The sequence below is a fragment of the Triticum urartu genome, chromosome 4 (genome assembly GCF_003073215.2).
Source record: "Triticum urartu cultivar G1812 chromosome 4, Tu2.1, whole genome shotgun sequence".
Lineage (NCBI taxonomy): Eukaryota > Viridiplantae > Streptophyta > Magnoliopsida > Poales > Poaceae > Triticum > Triticum urartu.
In genome coordinates, this window is record NC_053025.1 from 19,818,235 (window position 1) to 19,834,516 (window position 16,282).

The window sequence follows — 16,282 nt, forward strand, 5'->3', positions numbered from 1 at the left end:
CGAGTGGAGGGCGGAAGTTCAGCGACGGGAGGCTGTCACCGCCGGGAATAGGGCGATCGCCAAGAAGGCCCGTGACAACGCGGCGCGGGCGGCTGCGGCTTCGGCGGACCAAGCCGAGGCCGAGGCGACTCGCGCGGGGATGATGAATCCGCCCGGCAGCCACGCCCAGTACGTGACATGGGGCCAGCAAGGCGTCGGTTCTCCATCGCCAGAGCCATGGGGATGCGCGCCCTCGTCGGGCTACGCCGACGGGGACGCGCACGATGGGTTCAACCCCAATGTCACCTTCCCCCATAGACACCCAACCCAGCGCACGCCCTCGCCCGCCTTCGCCGGCGTGCAGTACCCTCCATACAACTACTCACCGCCCGCCTACGCGTCCTCCCCGACGCCCCCTCTCTGTCGTGGCGCGCTGCCCTTCTCGCACCTCGGCGACACCGACGAGACCGAGGCCGACATGGACGACATCATCGCGACAGGCAAGGCCGCGACCGTTGCGTCTCCCGAATTCGTCATCCCGGACGACACGGTGGATCTCAGCGGCGGCATGGACGGTGAGCTCGGCTACGTCTACGGCGAGGAGGGGCAGGAGGAGCAGGAGGAGGACGAAGAGGAGGAGGAGCCGGCGACTGTTCCGGAAAGGGGGCGCAAGAAGAAGAAGAAGCGGGCGGCCAGGTCCGGCGAGCCGCGCATCAAGTGGGCGTTCAAGGAGGAGGAATGCCTCACCGAAGCATGGAAAGTCGTCTGCCTCGACCCGACCACCGGCACGAACCAGAGCATCGAGACGTACTGGGAGCGCATCAAGGCCGAGTTCGACGAGCGCAAGCTCGTCGACCCCTACTTCAAAGGCGTCTACATGCAGCGCGGGGCAAAGGTGATGGCGAACCATTGGGGGCGTATCCAGGGGCGTGCAACAAATGGCATGTGATCGTCGAGGAGGTCGCGGCTCACCCGGAGAGCGGCGCCAGCGTTGAGGATCAGGTATGGCACGCCGGTCTCCCGCCTCTCTTCGCCGTGTGCGCCCGCCAACTGTTTGTTCTTTCGCGCAGTTGTTGCGCATGTTCGCCTTGAATGGCACGCCGAATTCAAGTACCTGCATGTCTACAAGCGCATTGACATGTGCGAGAAGTGGGCAGAAGTCCGGCGCACCCTCGACAAGGCCAAGGAGACCTACAAGCCGGACGCGCCAACTCCGGGCGCGTCAGAAGGGCGGCCGGACGGCAACAAATGTGCCAAGAAGGGGAAACACGCCGACACGGCCACCGCTCGTGTGCAGGAGTCCACCGAGCACTGCCTCGCCGACGCGCAGGCCCGGGCCGCCCTTCATGAAGAGAAGACCGAGGTGCGGTGGTCGGCGTTGATGTCGAGCAGCGCCGTCAAGCTCGACCTGCTCCGGACCAACGTCGCCGCGAAGAAGAGAAACACCGACCTGGCTTTCCTACTGGGCGGGGCGGACATGCTCCACAGCAACGACAAGGCGGTCAAGGCGTGATACTGTTGGAAATATGCCCTAGAGGCAATAATAAATTAGTTATTATTATATTTCCTTGTTCATGATAATCGTTTATTATCCATCTAGAATTGTATTGATAGGAAACTCAGATACATGTGTGGATACATAGACAACACCATGTCCCTAGTAAGCCTCTAGTTGACTAGCTTGTTGATCAATAGATGGTTACGGTTTCCTGACCATGGACATTGGATGTCATTGATAACGGGATCACATCATTAGGAGAATGATGTGATGGACAAAGACCCAATCCTAAGCCTAGCACAAGATCATGTAGTTCGTATGCTAAAGCTTTTCTAATGTCAAGTATCATTTCCTTAGACCATGAGATTGTGCAACTCCCGGATACCGTAGGAGTGCTTTGGGTGTGCCAAACGTCACAACGTAACTGGGTGGCTATAAAGGTAAACTACAGGTATCTCCGAAAGTGTCTGTTGGGTTGGCACGAATCGAGACTGGGATTTGTCACTCCGTGTAAACGGAGAGGTATCTCTGGGCCCACTCGGTAGGACATCATCATAATGTGCACAATGTGATCAAGGAGTTGATCACGGGATGATGTGTTACGAAACGAGTAAAGAGACTTGCCGGTAATGAGATTGAACAAGGTATCGGGATACCGACGATCGAATTTCGGGCAAGTATCGTACCGCTAGACAAAGAGAATTATATACGGGATTGATTAAGTCCTTGACATCGTGGTTCATCCGATGAGATCATCGTGGAACATGTGAGAGCCAACATGGGTATCCAGATCCCGCTGTTGGTTATTAACCGGAGAGTCATCTCGGTCATGTCTGCATGTCTCCCGAACCCGTAGGGTCTACACACTTAAGGTTCGGTGACGCTAGGGTTATAGAGATATTAGTATGCGGTAACCCGAAAGTTGTTCGGAGTCCCGGATGAGATCCGGACGTCACGAGGAGTTCCGGAATGGTCCGGAGGTAAAGATTTATATATGGGAAGTCTTGTTTTGGTCGCCGGAAAAGTTTCGCGCATTATCGGTATTGTACCGGGAGTGCCGAAAGGGGTCCGGGGGTCCACCAAGGGGGTCCACCTGCCCCGGGGGCCACATGGGCTGTAGGGGTGTGCGCCTTGGCCTATATGGGCCAAGGGCACCAGCCCCAAGAGGCCCATGCACCAAGAGATAAGGGAAAGGAAGAGTCCTAAAAGGGGAAGGCACCTCCTAGGTGCCTTGGGGAGGATGGACTCCTCCCTGGCCGCACCCTTCCTTGGAGGAAGGGCCAAGGCTGCGCCCCCCTTCTCCCTTGGACCTATATATAGTGGGGGGAAGGGAGGGCAGCCACACCTAAGCCCTGGCGCCTCCCTCTCCCTCCCATGACACATCTCCCTCCTCCCGCAGCGCTTGGTGAAGCCCTGTTGGAATCCCGCTACTTCCACCACCACGCCGTCGTGCTGCTGGATCTCCATCAACTTCTCCTCCCCCCTTGCTGGATCAAGAAGGAGGAGACGTCGCTGCTCCGTACGTGTGTTGAACGCGGAGGTGCCGTCCGTTCGGCGCTAGGATCATTGGTGATTTGGATCACGACGAGTACGACTCCATCAACCCCGTTCTCTTGAACGCTTCCGCGCGCGATCTACAAGGGTATGTAGATCCACTCCTCCCTCGTTGCTAGATGACTCCATAGATAGATCTTGGTGACACGTAGGAAAATTTTGAATTTATGCTACGTTCCCCGACAGTGGCATCATGAGCTAGGTTTATGCGTACTTTCTATGCACGAGTAGAACACAAAGTAGTTGTGGGCGTTGATTTTGTTCAATATGCTTACCGTTACTAGTCCAATCTTGATTCGGTGGCATTGTGGGATGAAGCGGCCCGGACCGACCTTACACGTACTCTTACGTGAGACTGGTTCCACCGACTGACATGCACTAGTTGCATAAGGTGGCTAGCGGGTGTCTGTCTCTCCCACTTTAGTCGGATCGGATTCGATGAAAAGGGTCCTTATGAAGGGTAAATAGCAATTGGCATATCACGTTGTGGTTTTTGCGTAGGTAAGAAACGTTCTTGCTAGAAACCCATAGCAGCCACGTAAAACATGCAAACAACAATTAGAGGACGTCTAACTTATTTTTGCAGGGTGTGCTATGTGATGTGATATGGCCAAAAGGATGTGATGAATGATATATGTGATGTATGAGATTGATCATGTTCTTGTAATAGGAATCACGACTTGCATGTCGATGAGTATGACAACCGGCAGGAGCCATAGGAGTTATCTTAATTTATTTATGACCTGCGTGTCAACATAAACGTCATGTAATTACTTTACTTTATTGCTAACCGTTAGCTGTAGTAGTAGAAGTAATAGTTGACGAGACAACTTCATGAAGACACGATGATAGAGATCATGATGATGGAGATCATGGTGTCATGCCGGTGACGATGATGATCATGGAGCCCCGAAGATGGAGATCAAGAGGAGCAAAGTGATGATGGCCATATCATGTCACTATTTGATTGCATGTGATGTTTATCATGTTTATGCATCTTGTTTACTTAGAACGACGGTAGTAAATAAGATGATCCCTCATAATAATTTCAAGAAAGTGTTCCCCCTAACTGTGCACCGTTGCGACAGTTCGTTGTTTCGAAGCACCACGTGATGATCGGGTGTTAGATTCTAACGTTCATATACAACGGGTGTAAGACAGATTTACACACGCGGAACACTTAGGTTGACTTGACGAGCCTACCATGTACAGACATGGCCTCGGAACACAAGAGACCGAAAGGTCGAGCATGAGTCGTATGGTAGATACGATCAACATGAAGATGTTCACCGATGATGACTAGTCCGTCTCACGTGATGATCGGACACGGCCTAGTTGACTCGGATCATGTAATCACTTAGATGACTAGAGGGATGTCTATCTGAGTGGGAGTTCACAAGATGAACTTAATTATCCTGAACATAGTCAAAAGGTCTTCGCAAATTATGTCGTAGCTCGCGCTTCAGTTCTACTGTTTAGATATGTTCCTAGAGAAAATTTAGTTGAAAGTTGATAGTAGTAATTATGCAGACTAGGTCCGTAAACTGAGGTTTGTCCTCATTGCTTCATAGAAGGCTTATGTCCTTAATGCACCGCTCAGTGTGCTGAACCTCGAACGTCGTCTGTGGATGTTGCGAACATCTGACATACACGTTTTGATGACTACATGATAGTTCAGTGCGTAATGCTAAATGGTTTAGAATTGAGGCACCAAAGACATTTTTGAAACATCGCAGAACATATGAGATGTTCCAAGGACTGAAATTGGGATTTCAGGCTCATGCCCACGTCAAGAGGTATAAGACCTCCGACGATTTTCTTAGCCTGCAAACTAAGGGAGAAAAGCTCAATTGTTGAGCTTGTGCTCAGATTGTCTGAGTACAACAATCATTTGAATTGAGTGGGAGTTGATCTTCCAGATGAGATAGTGATGTTTCTCCGAAGTCATTACCACCAAGCTGCTTGAGCTTCGTGATGAACTATAATATATCAGGGACATATATGATGATCCTTGAGATATTCGCGATGTTTGACACCACAAAAGTAGAAATCAAGAAGGAGCATCAATTGTTGATGGTTGGTGAAACCACTAGTTTCAAGAAGGGCAAGGGCAAGAAGGGATACTTCATGAAACGGCAAATCAGCTGCTGCTCTAGTGAAGAAACCCAAGGTTGAACCCAAACCCGAGACTAAGTGCTTCTGTAATAAGGGGAACAACCACTGGAGCAGAATTACCCTAGATACTTGGTAGATGAGAAGGCTGGCAAGGTCGATAGAAGTATATTGGATATACATTGTGTTAATATGTACTTTACTAGTACTCCTAGTAGCACCAGGGTATTAGATACCGGTTCGGTTGCTAAGTGTTAGTAACTCGAAATAAAAGCTACGGAATAAACGGAGACTAGCTAAAGGTGAGATGACGATATGTGTTGGAAGTATTTCCAAGGTTGATCAAATATCGTACGCTCCCTCTACCATCGAGATTGGTGTTTGCGTTGAGCATAGACATGATTGGATTATGTCTATCGCAATACGGTTATTAATTTAAAGAGAATAATGGTTACTCTGTTTATTTGAATAATACCTTCAATGGTCTTACACCTGAAATGAATGGTTTATTGAATCTCGATCGTAGTGGTACACATGTTCATGCCAAAAGATAGTAATGATAGTACCACCTACTTGTGGCACTGCCACGTAAGTCATATCGGTATAAAACGCATGAAGAAGCTCCATGTTGATGGATCTTTGGGCTCACTTTTTGAAAGGTTTGAGACATGCGAACCATGTCTATTGGTGTATATGCATGAAGAAACTCCATGCAAATGGACCGTTTGGACTCACTTGATTTTGAATCACTTGAGACATGCAAATCATACCACATGGGCAAGGTGACTGAAAGCCTCGTTTTCAGTAAAATGGAACTAGAAAGCAACTTGTTGGAAGTAATACATTTTGATGTGTGCAATCCAATGAGTGCTGAGGCATGTAGTGGATATCGTTATGTTCTTACTTCACAGATGATTTGAGTAGATGTTGAGTATATTTACTTGATGAATCACGAGTCTGAATTATTGAAAGGTTCAAGTAATTTCAGGGTGAAGTTGAAAGATCATCGTGACAGGAGGATAAAATATCTATGATATGATCATAGAGATGAATATCTGAATTACGAGTTTGGCACAGAATTAAGACATTGTGGAAATTGTTTCACAACTAATACAGCCTGGAACACCATAGTGTGATGGTGTGTCCGAACATCATAACTGCACCCTATTGGATATGATGCATACCATGATCGAATTACCACGATAGTTTATGGGTTAGGCATTAGAGACAACCGCATTCACTTTAAAAGGGGCACCACGTAATTCCGATGAGATGACACCGTATGAACTATGGTTTAGAGAAACCTAAGCTGTCATTTCTTAGAAGTTTGGGGCTGCGACGCTTATGTGAAAAAGTTTCAGGCTGATAAGCTCGAACCCAAAGCGGATAAATGCATCTTCATAGGACACCCAAAATAGTTGGGTATACCTCCTGTCTCAGATCCGAAAGCAATAAGGGATTGTTTCTAGAATTGGGTCCTTTCTCGAGGAAAAGTTTCTCTCGAAAGAATTGAGTGGGAGGATGGTGGAGACTTGATGAGGTTATTGAACCGTCTCTTCAACTAGTGTGTGGCAGGGCACGGGAGTTGTTCCTGTGGCACCTACACCAATTGAAGTGGAAGCTTATGATGGTGATCATGAAACTTCAGATCAAGTCACTACCAAACCTCGTGGGATGACAAGGATGCGTACTACTTCAGAATGGTACGTAATCCTGTCTTGGAAGTCATGTTGCTAGACAACAATGAACCTACGAGCTATGGAGAAGCGATGGTGGGCCCGGATTCCGATAAATGGCTCGAGGCCATAAAATCCGAGATAGGATCCATGTATGAAAACAAAGTGTAGACTTTGGAAGAACTACTTGATGGTCGTAAGGCTGTTAGGTACATATGAATTTTAAAAGGAAGACGGACAATGATGGTAAGTATCACCATTAAGAAAGCTCGACTTGTCGTTAAGATGTTTTCCGACAAGTTCAAGGAGTTGACTACGATGAGACTTTCTCACTCGTAGCAATGCTAAGAGTCTGTTGGAATTATATTAGCGATTACTGCATTATTTATGAAATCTTGCAGATAGGATGTCAAAACATTATTTCATCGACGATTTTCTTGAGGAAAGGTTGTATGTGATACAACCGGAAGGTTTTGTTAATCCTGAAAGATGCTAATAAGTATGCAAAGCTCCAGCAATCCTTCTAAGGACTGGAGTAAGCATCTCGGAGTTGGAATGTACGCTTTGATGAGATGATCAAAGATTTTGGGTTTATACAAAGTTTATGAGAAACTTGTATTTCCAAAGAAGTGAGTGGGAGCACTATAGAATTTCTGATGAGTATATGTTGTTGACATATTATGGATCAGAAATGATGTAGAATTTCTGGAAAGCATACAGGGTTATTTGGAAAGTGTTTTTCAATGGAAAGCCTGGATTAAGCTACTTGAACATTGAGCATCAAGATCTATAAGGATAGATCAAAACGCTTAATGGTACTTTCAATTGAGCACATACCTTGACATGATCTTGAAGGGGTTCAAGATGGATCAGTCAAAGAAGGAGTAGTTGCCTGAGTTGTAAGGTATGAAGTTAAAACTTAAAGCTCGACCACGGCAGAAGAAAGAGAAAGGACGAATGTCGTCCCCTATGCTTTTGTCATAGGCTCTATACGGTATGCCATGCTGAGTACCGCACCTGATGTGTGCCTTGCCACATATCTGGCAAGAGGGTACAAAGGTAATCTAGGAGTAGATCACCAGATAGCGGTCTAAATTATCCTTAGAGGAATAAGGATATGTTTCTCGGTTATGGAGGTGATAAAGAGTTCGACGTAAAGAGTTACGTCGATGCAAGCTTAACACCTATCCGGATAACTCTGAGTAGAGATACCGGATACGTATAATGGAGCAACAATTTAGAATAGCTTCAAGTAGAACAGTTATTTGAAATGGCTCCAAATATAGCGTAGTAGCTGCATCTACAAGATGACATAGAGATTTGCGAAGTACATACGGATCTGAAAGATTCAGACCCGTTGACTATAACATCTCTCACAAGCATAACATGTTCAAACCCAGAACTCATCGAGTGTTAATCACATGGTAATGTGAACTAGATTATTGACTCTAGTAAACTCTTTGGGTGTTAGTCACATGGGGATGTGACCTTGAGTGTTAATCACATATCGATGTGAACTGGATTATTGACTCTAGTGCAAGTGGGAGACTGTTGGAAATATGCCCTAGAGGCAATAATAAATTAGTTATTATTATATTTCCTTGTTCATGATAATCGTTTATTATCCATGCTAGAATTGTATTGATAGGAAACTCAGATACATGTGTGGATACATAGACAACGCCATGTCCCTAGCAAGCCTCTAGTTGACTAGCTCATTGATCAATAGATGGTTACGGTTTCCTGACCATGGACATTGGATGTCATTGATAACGGGATCACATCATTAGGAGAATGATGTGATGGACAAAGACCCAATCCTAAGCCTAGCACAAGATCATGTAGTTCGTATGCTAAAGCTTTTCTAATGTCAAGTATTATTTCCTTAGACCATGAGATTGTGCAACTCCCGGATACCGTAGGAGTGCTTTGGGTGTGCCAAACGTCACAACGTAACTGGGTGGCTATAAAGGTACACTACAGGTATCTCCGAAAGTGTATGTTGGGTTGGCACGAATCGAGACTGGGATTTGTCACTCCGTGTAAACGGAGAGGTATCTCTGGGCCCACTCGGTAGGACATCATCATAATGTGCACAATGTGATCAAGGAGTTGATCACGGGATGATGTGTTACGAAACGAGTAAAGAGACTTGCCGGTAACGAGATTGAACAAGGTATCAGGATACCGACGATCGAATCTCGGGCAAGTATCGTACCGCTAGACAAAGGAAATTACATACGGGATTGATTAAGTCCTTGACATCGTGGTTCATCCGATGAGATCATCGTGGAACATGTGGGAGCCAACATGGGTATCCAGATCCCGCTGTTGGTTATTAACCGGAGAGTCATCTCGGTCATGTCTGCATGTCTCCCGAACCCGTAGGGTCTACACACTTAAGGTTCGGTGACGCTAGGGTTATAGAGATATTAGTATGCGGTAACCCGAAAGTTGTTCGGAGTCCCGGATGAGATCCCGGACGTCACGAGGAGTTCCGGAATGGTTCGGAGGTAAAGATTTATATATGGGAAGTCTTGTTTTGGTCGCCGGAAAAGTTTCGCGCATTATCGGTATTGTACCGGGAGTGTCGAAAGGGGTCCGGGGGTCCACCAAGGGGGTCCACCTGCCCCGGGGGGCCACATGGGCTGTAGGGGTGTGCGCCTTGGCCTATATGGACCAAGGGCACCAGCCCCAAGAGGCCCATGCGCCAAGAGATAAGGGAAAGGAAGAGTCCTAAAAGGGGAAGGCACCTCCTAGGTGCCTTGGGGAGGATGGACTCCTCCCTGGCTGCACCCTTCCTTGGAGGAAGGGCCAAGGCTGCGCCCCCCTTCTCCCTTGGCCCTATATATAGTGGGGGGAAGGGAGGGCAGCCACACCTAAGCCCTGGCGCCTCCCTCTCCCTCCCATGACACATCTCCCTCCTCCCGCAGCGCTTGGTGAAGCCCTGTTGGAATCCCGCTACTTCCACCACCACGCCGTCGTGCTGCTGGATCTCCATCAACTTCTCCTCCCCCCTTGCTGGATCAAGAAGGAGGAGACGTCGCTGCTCCGTACGTGTGTTGAACGCGGAGGTGCCGTCCGTTCGGCGCTAGGATCATCGGTGATTTGGATCACGACGAGTACGACTCCATCAACCCGTTCTCTTGAACGCTTCCGCGCGCGATCTACAAGGGTATGTAGATCCACTCCTCCCTCGTTGCTAGATGACTCCATAGATAGATCTTGGTGACACATAGGAAAATTTTGAATTTATGCTACGTTCCCCGACAGATACTTGGCGGAGCGTGGCCTCATCCTGAACCAGCTTCCCTCAACGACGACGCCCACTCCGACGCCCACACCGACGACGCCGCAAAGCCCGAGGAATGATGCCGTCGAGACTCCCCGCAGCACAGAAGCCACGCCGACGCCGCCAAGCACGGAGACCCCACCAAGCCCGCGCACGCCGACTCCGCCGACGCTGGAGGCCGACCTTGCCGTCTGATGCGCACGCGCGTCCTTTTTGTTTTTTTGTACGCCGGACTTTTCATTCGATCGCCGAACTTGTGGTCGCTTGATCGCCGGATTTGTTGCGTCTATTTTGAGCGGGAATGACTACGTTTGAATTTGCCACGTCTGGGGGCGGCGCCTGGGGGACGTGGCTGGGAGGTAGGTCGCCCCAGGGGCCAATCTAGAGCCGGTTTGCCCCTAAGCCGCTCTTTTTCGGCGCCCTGGGGGTTCAACGGCTGGAGATGCTCTAAGGCCTATATCATTGGCCTTACGCGGAGATTCATGTGGGGTTTTTTTCCTGTTCATTTTCTTTTTAGGCTTGATGAAGTCATTTAGATGTGCAATTCACATCTAATTGTGCCCTAGACACACCCTTTTTCATATGAAATATATTTCTTCCCCAAAAAAATCCATTTCTTTTTTATTTCTGTTATTTGCAGTATTTTTACTATTGGTTATTTGCAGTATTTTTTACTATTGGTAAACTTTCCTTTTTATTTATGGTATCGGAGTGCTCAACAACAAGATCCATAAGACACCGAAACTTGATGGAAGCAGTTGTTTTAATCCCGAGCTCATGTGAGCTCAGGTGAACAGTAAAATAAAAAAAATAAAAAAAATTCAAATAATTCGTTTTTTGTGAAACATTGACAAAATGTTCGTTAGCTTGTAAAATATCATCACCATACGACATTCATGGAAATTATGGGAAAAAACAAAACCGATGCTTCAAAATGTTATTTTCAAAAGCATTTTGGAGCATTGATTTTTTTGCCACATTTTTCACGAATGTCATTTCACGATGAATTTTTGCAAGCTATGGAAAATTTTGTCAATGTCTCAGAAAAAAATTCAGAATTTTTTTCTTTTTTGTGTGATTTTACTATTCACTCGAGCTTACATGAGCTCGGGATTAGAACAACACTTTCAAAACTTAATGAGCTTCTCCCCGAACCAAGTTAGATATGAGCCTTAATTTTACGAGATCCAGAAGTGTCGCTGTCTCTATAATATTAGAGAAGTCGAAAGAGCAATGTGGACGTTGCCAAGGAAGAAGATCTTGAAATTCCTTCAAGTGGTGCTGCGACCTGTATAACTGAAGGCCGCTCCGGCTATGGTTTGGCAACAAGCCGAAACACCTTGTTTGGGAGGACTTCGTGCTTTTTTCTATGGAAGAGCTGCTTCAAAAGCCCAAGCGAATAAGGCCATTGTTCGATATTTGATCATCGTGGATGACTCATGAGACGGTCCTGCTACTAGTTGCCCTGCACTTGCCCGTTTGTTCCTCCCTTCTTTCTATTTTTCATTCCAGATGCCTCCCAAGCTCATATTCTTATATCTGCGCACCTTTATATACGACATATTGGGTCTCCTTAGTAGTTCCATTACTCTAAACTAATCCAAATGGCAATGCAAGCTCAAGACTTGACAAAAAGTATATATGAATATCATTGTTTTAGCTCCCTCCATCTTGGTCAGTATGCTTTCCTATCGCTCCTTGTACTACTTTCTCTACCCATTTGCACACTTATATATAAGGTTCACGCGGTAGGATGAGAAGAAGCGAAGGCGGGTTTGGTGCACATGGCGTACGTCGATGATGCACTAAAGATTAAATCTAGCCTAAAAGTTAGTACATTAGATGTATGCATAATGAACAGATTTTATCCATGATGAAAATATGGGAGGAATACAAAAGGTGTGGATCTTAGTATAGTTAATTTCAGAAGGTTGCTACCTAAAAAAGTCAGATTATATGTTCATCATTATTAGTGCACACTAAGCTAGACTATTTTTTAAGAAAGTGGGAGCATATCTTCATCGGAGAAAAATTGTAAAAATTGTTAACATGATAATGGTCATCAACCAAATGCCTCTTTATTATGGTTTTCGGAATTCATCCCTATGGTATTGCTGACGATTCTCAAATCCAAGATCTTACATGGTCAAATGGTTACAATATTCCAAAATGTTCACAACCTAATGCTACATATCCGTTTCATATATTTTCAAAACTCAAAACAGAATTCTTGCTATTTTGGATATTCAGCATTACAGGACATATTTTATATATTTTAAAATAAAGTTAAGTTTTTAACCATGCAACAAATGTTTCTAATTTCACATGTTCTAAAAATGATACATTGTATTTGTATTTGGAATAAAAAACATACGGAAGAGCCAAAATTTATTTTTGGCATCCAATTTCTAAATATGCATTTTTTCGGGTTAAAATATTCAAATTCGAAAGTAAAAGGTTGGAAAATTATAATTTATGCATTTTTAATACCATAGTCCTAACTTTAAAGTATCAGTAGTAGAGTGATTGATAAATCTTAACATTAATATAAAATGTTATTTTCCCTCCAAAAGTATATTAAGTGCCACATGTTTTTGTGTGCTTGAATGACATTACGTATTAGTCTGACTGTGGGGTCCATATGTACATATGTATTGTAAGTTTGCAACTCATATAAAAAGTAGAAAATACATTTCATGTACCTCAAATAAAAACACATAGGACATATGTTGCTCTCTAACAGCTCGTACTCACCATCTAAAAAAGGGGGAAAAAAACAGCTCGTACTCATACAACCATGGCATCGCTTCATTTACGAGAAGTAGAAGAATGACTAAAAACCAGCACTTGTACTCGTACAACCATGGCATCGCTTCATTTACGAGAAGAACTAGAACAATGGTTGAAAACTCACTCTGTGCATTTTAAAACTGAACCAAAAACAAACTGAACCAAATCAACTTTATGGTTTTTATATGGTTTCTGGTTCCGGTATGGTATGAACTTTCCATACCGTTTTGAATTTCGGTTTTTATGGTATATACCGAAAAACCATAGTTCACTCGCCATATCAAGAACTCATACTTTTTTCGAGCAAATAGCAGGAGCACTTTTTTATATATTAAAAACAAATATAATATCTACAAAGTTGACATGCCTGGAATAAATAGGAACATGTCGGAACCACATACTTCACTCCCCATGTTAACAACTCATGGATGCTGTGAACTCATCAGCTGTAGTTTGGCAACACGCCAATAAACTTTGTTCCTTAGGGCTTCATCCTTTTTTCTGCGGAAGCTACTTCAGAAGCCCAAACGAATGAGGCCTCTGCCCAACATTTCACCGTTTGGATGACCAATGAGATAGTGCAGCTACTGGTTGGTGCTTGCTCGTTCATTCATCTTCTCTTTCTATTCATTCCAGATGCCTCCCAAGCTCATATTCTTATATATCGCACCTTTATGTACAACATATTCGGTCTTCGTAGTAGTTCCATTACTCTAAACTAATCCAAACGAAAGTGAAAGCTCAACACTAAACAAGAAGTATGTATGAAGGAGCAAGTCTGCTATCCTAGCGCTCCTTGAATTGCTTTCTCTACCCATTTGCACACTTATAAGAAAGAAGTGAAGACGTATTTGGTGCACATGGCGACGATCATGCATTGAATCTAGACTAAAAGTTAGTACTTTGTTAGAGATGTATGCAAGATGAGCGGATTTTATATACAGTGAAAATATGGGAGGAATACAAAAGGTGTGGATCTTAGTACAGTTAATTCCAGAAAGTTGCAATAGTAGGGCATATGGGGTCCAAAGCACTAACTGTACTTCTTCGTTGCAGATCCATAATCATTATGGCACACTAAATGAGATTATTTCTTAAGAAAGTAGGATTATATGTTCATCAGATAAACTTTGTTAAAACTGTCATATGGTCATTAACCAAATGTGCTTTGTTATGGTTTTCAGAATTCATCCCAATGGTATCGCAGAAATCCTTCCGTTTTTGATAATTCCAGTTAAAATTTTCCGAATCATCAAGCTGTTCATGCAGCAGGCGAATGACAATAACATCTTGATTCATTCATTCCTCTGCTTTTTCTAACGTGAACTTCTGCGAGTTCTTCAGCTTTGGCTTCAGTCCAAATGCGACGTAGATTCAGCAATAACAATCGCTCTTGTCAGGACTATTTTTATCTCTTTTTTTGTGGAATTTTCTTTCTTTGGAGCAAGATTAATTGGACAATGCATAGTAGTACATGAACATAACTCAAACATTAGTAAAGTGGCACCTCTGATGTTAGGTTTAGCCTTGCCATAGCAGATTTTGGGCGACCGCAGTGAGAAATGAAGAATTTCGACCACAAGAACCAACACAGGAGTATTTTGGAGACGAGTTCTCCCTAGTAGCTACACCACATTGTTCAGAATTTCAAAGCATGAACACTAAGAATTTTAATCTTAATTAGATAATTGCCCGTGTGTTGCTACGAGAACGAACAATTTTCAACACAACAAGAGTACTAAAGTGAGACACTTATTTTAGGACGGGGGAGTATTATACTATAGTTTTGAGGAAGAAGTGAAGAGCATAACTGTTCACCACCTGTCGGGATATATCCCACGGTATAACCCGGCCGGAAATATGACTCGGCCGGACTTGACGACTCACTAGAGATTCGACTTAAACTTGGCGACTCACTGGAGACCCGCGCGAACCTCGGCGGCTCATTAGTAACCCGGCGGGAGAGTCAGACGATTGACAAGACCCGACGGCCCAGAAGGCGGCTCGTGGGGAGGCCGGCTTATGTTATGGTGGGCCGGCTTAGGATGAAGGAAAAAAATTAACGCCCACACGTTTGACATCTTGCACATCGCCCACACACCTCCATTATCACTCATTTTGCCACGCGTGAACAGATGACATCAGTAGAAATCTTTTTGATTTTTGGTTTAAAAATGTTTTATCTCCTAATTAAAAAATCGAATTAAAAATCTGTTTTCACCATTAAATCCGTCTCGACGAGATCTTCAAAACTAGATCGCATGTTGATATGTTTCGACGATATTTTTGTCCAAAAGTTGCCATGATGTTTACACTGCAGTTGCCATAGTGCTTAAACTAAAGCTGCCATGTGGCAATTTTAGTTTGTAGAGCATGACAATTTTAGTATTTTGATGATGGCAATTCCGGTACTTTGAGCATTAAAATTATTTTTTGTATGATCCATGGCAATTTTCAGTGCATGTATCATGGCAAATTTAGTTTATGGTTCATGGCAAGTCTAGTTTCTTAATTTCCCATTTTATAATATGTTAAAATTTACTTTTAAATGTAGAAAAAAATAGCTGAAACAAATCATGGCAACTTCAGTGTAAACACCATGATAATTCATGTGCAATAGACATAGCAACTTTTAACCCAAAAAAATTCGTTGAGATATATTGATATGCGATCTAGTTTCGAAGATCTCGCCGCGAGGGATTTAATGGTGAAAACGGATCTTCAATCGGATTTTTCATTTAAGAGATAAAACATTTTAAAAACTGAAAATCCAAAAATATTCCCACATGCATGCATGCGGCAACGTGGCGCAGTCTGTGTGTTATAGGGCGTGTGGGCGGGTTTCTCTCGCACCACACGTGTGAGCGTTAGCGTTGTCCTGAGATGAAAGGCATAAGGAATATTTTTCTACAAAGAAAGCAAGACTAGGACTCTAATTTTAATAGAGTAATCCTAATCCTAGTAGGACTAGTCATGTAACCCGCCCCTTCAACTTATATAAATAGGGGCGGGGCACCCCAAGAGGGACAAGTTGGACAAGTATAGATAGACAGACAAGTCAAGAGCTCTCGAAATAGAGCACCCCTGTATCGTGATCATCATCATCAATATCAATGAAGCAGGATGTTGGCTTTTACCTTCACCGTGAGGGGCCGAACCTGGGTAAAAAACCTCGCGTCTCTCCTCCCACTCAACCCCTCTCGAGCTACCACATAGATGCGTTGGCCTCACGACTAAGTTCTTTTCACGAGGACATATGCCATGACAATTCTACGACACCACCCAATTAAATCAAAGAAAGTAGCCCAATTAATCTTAGACTTTTGTTGAATATTGGATCTTGGATGGCTAGATGCGTACTATTTCTTAAGTTGCATTCAC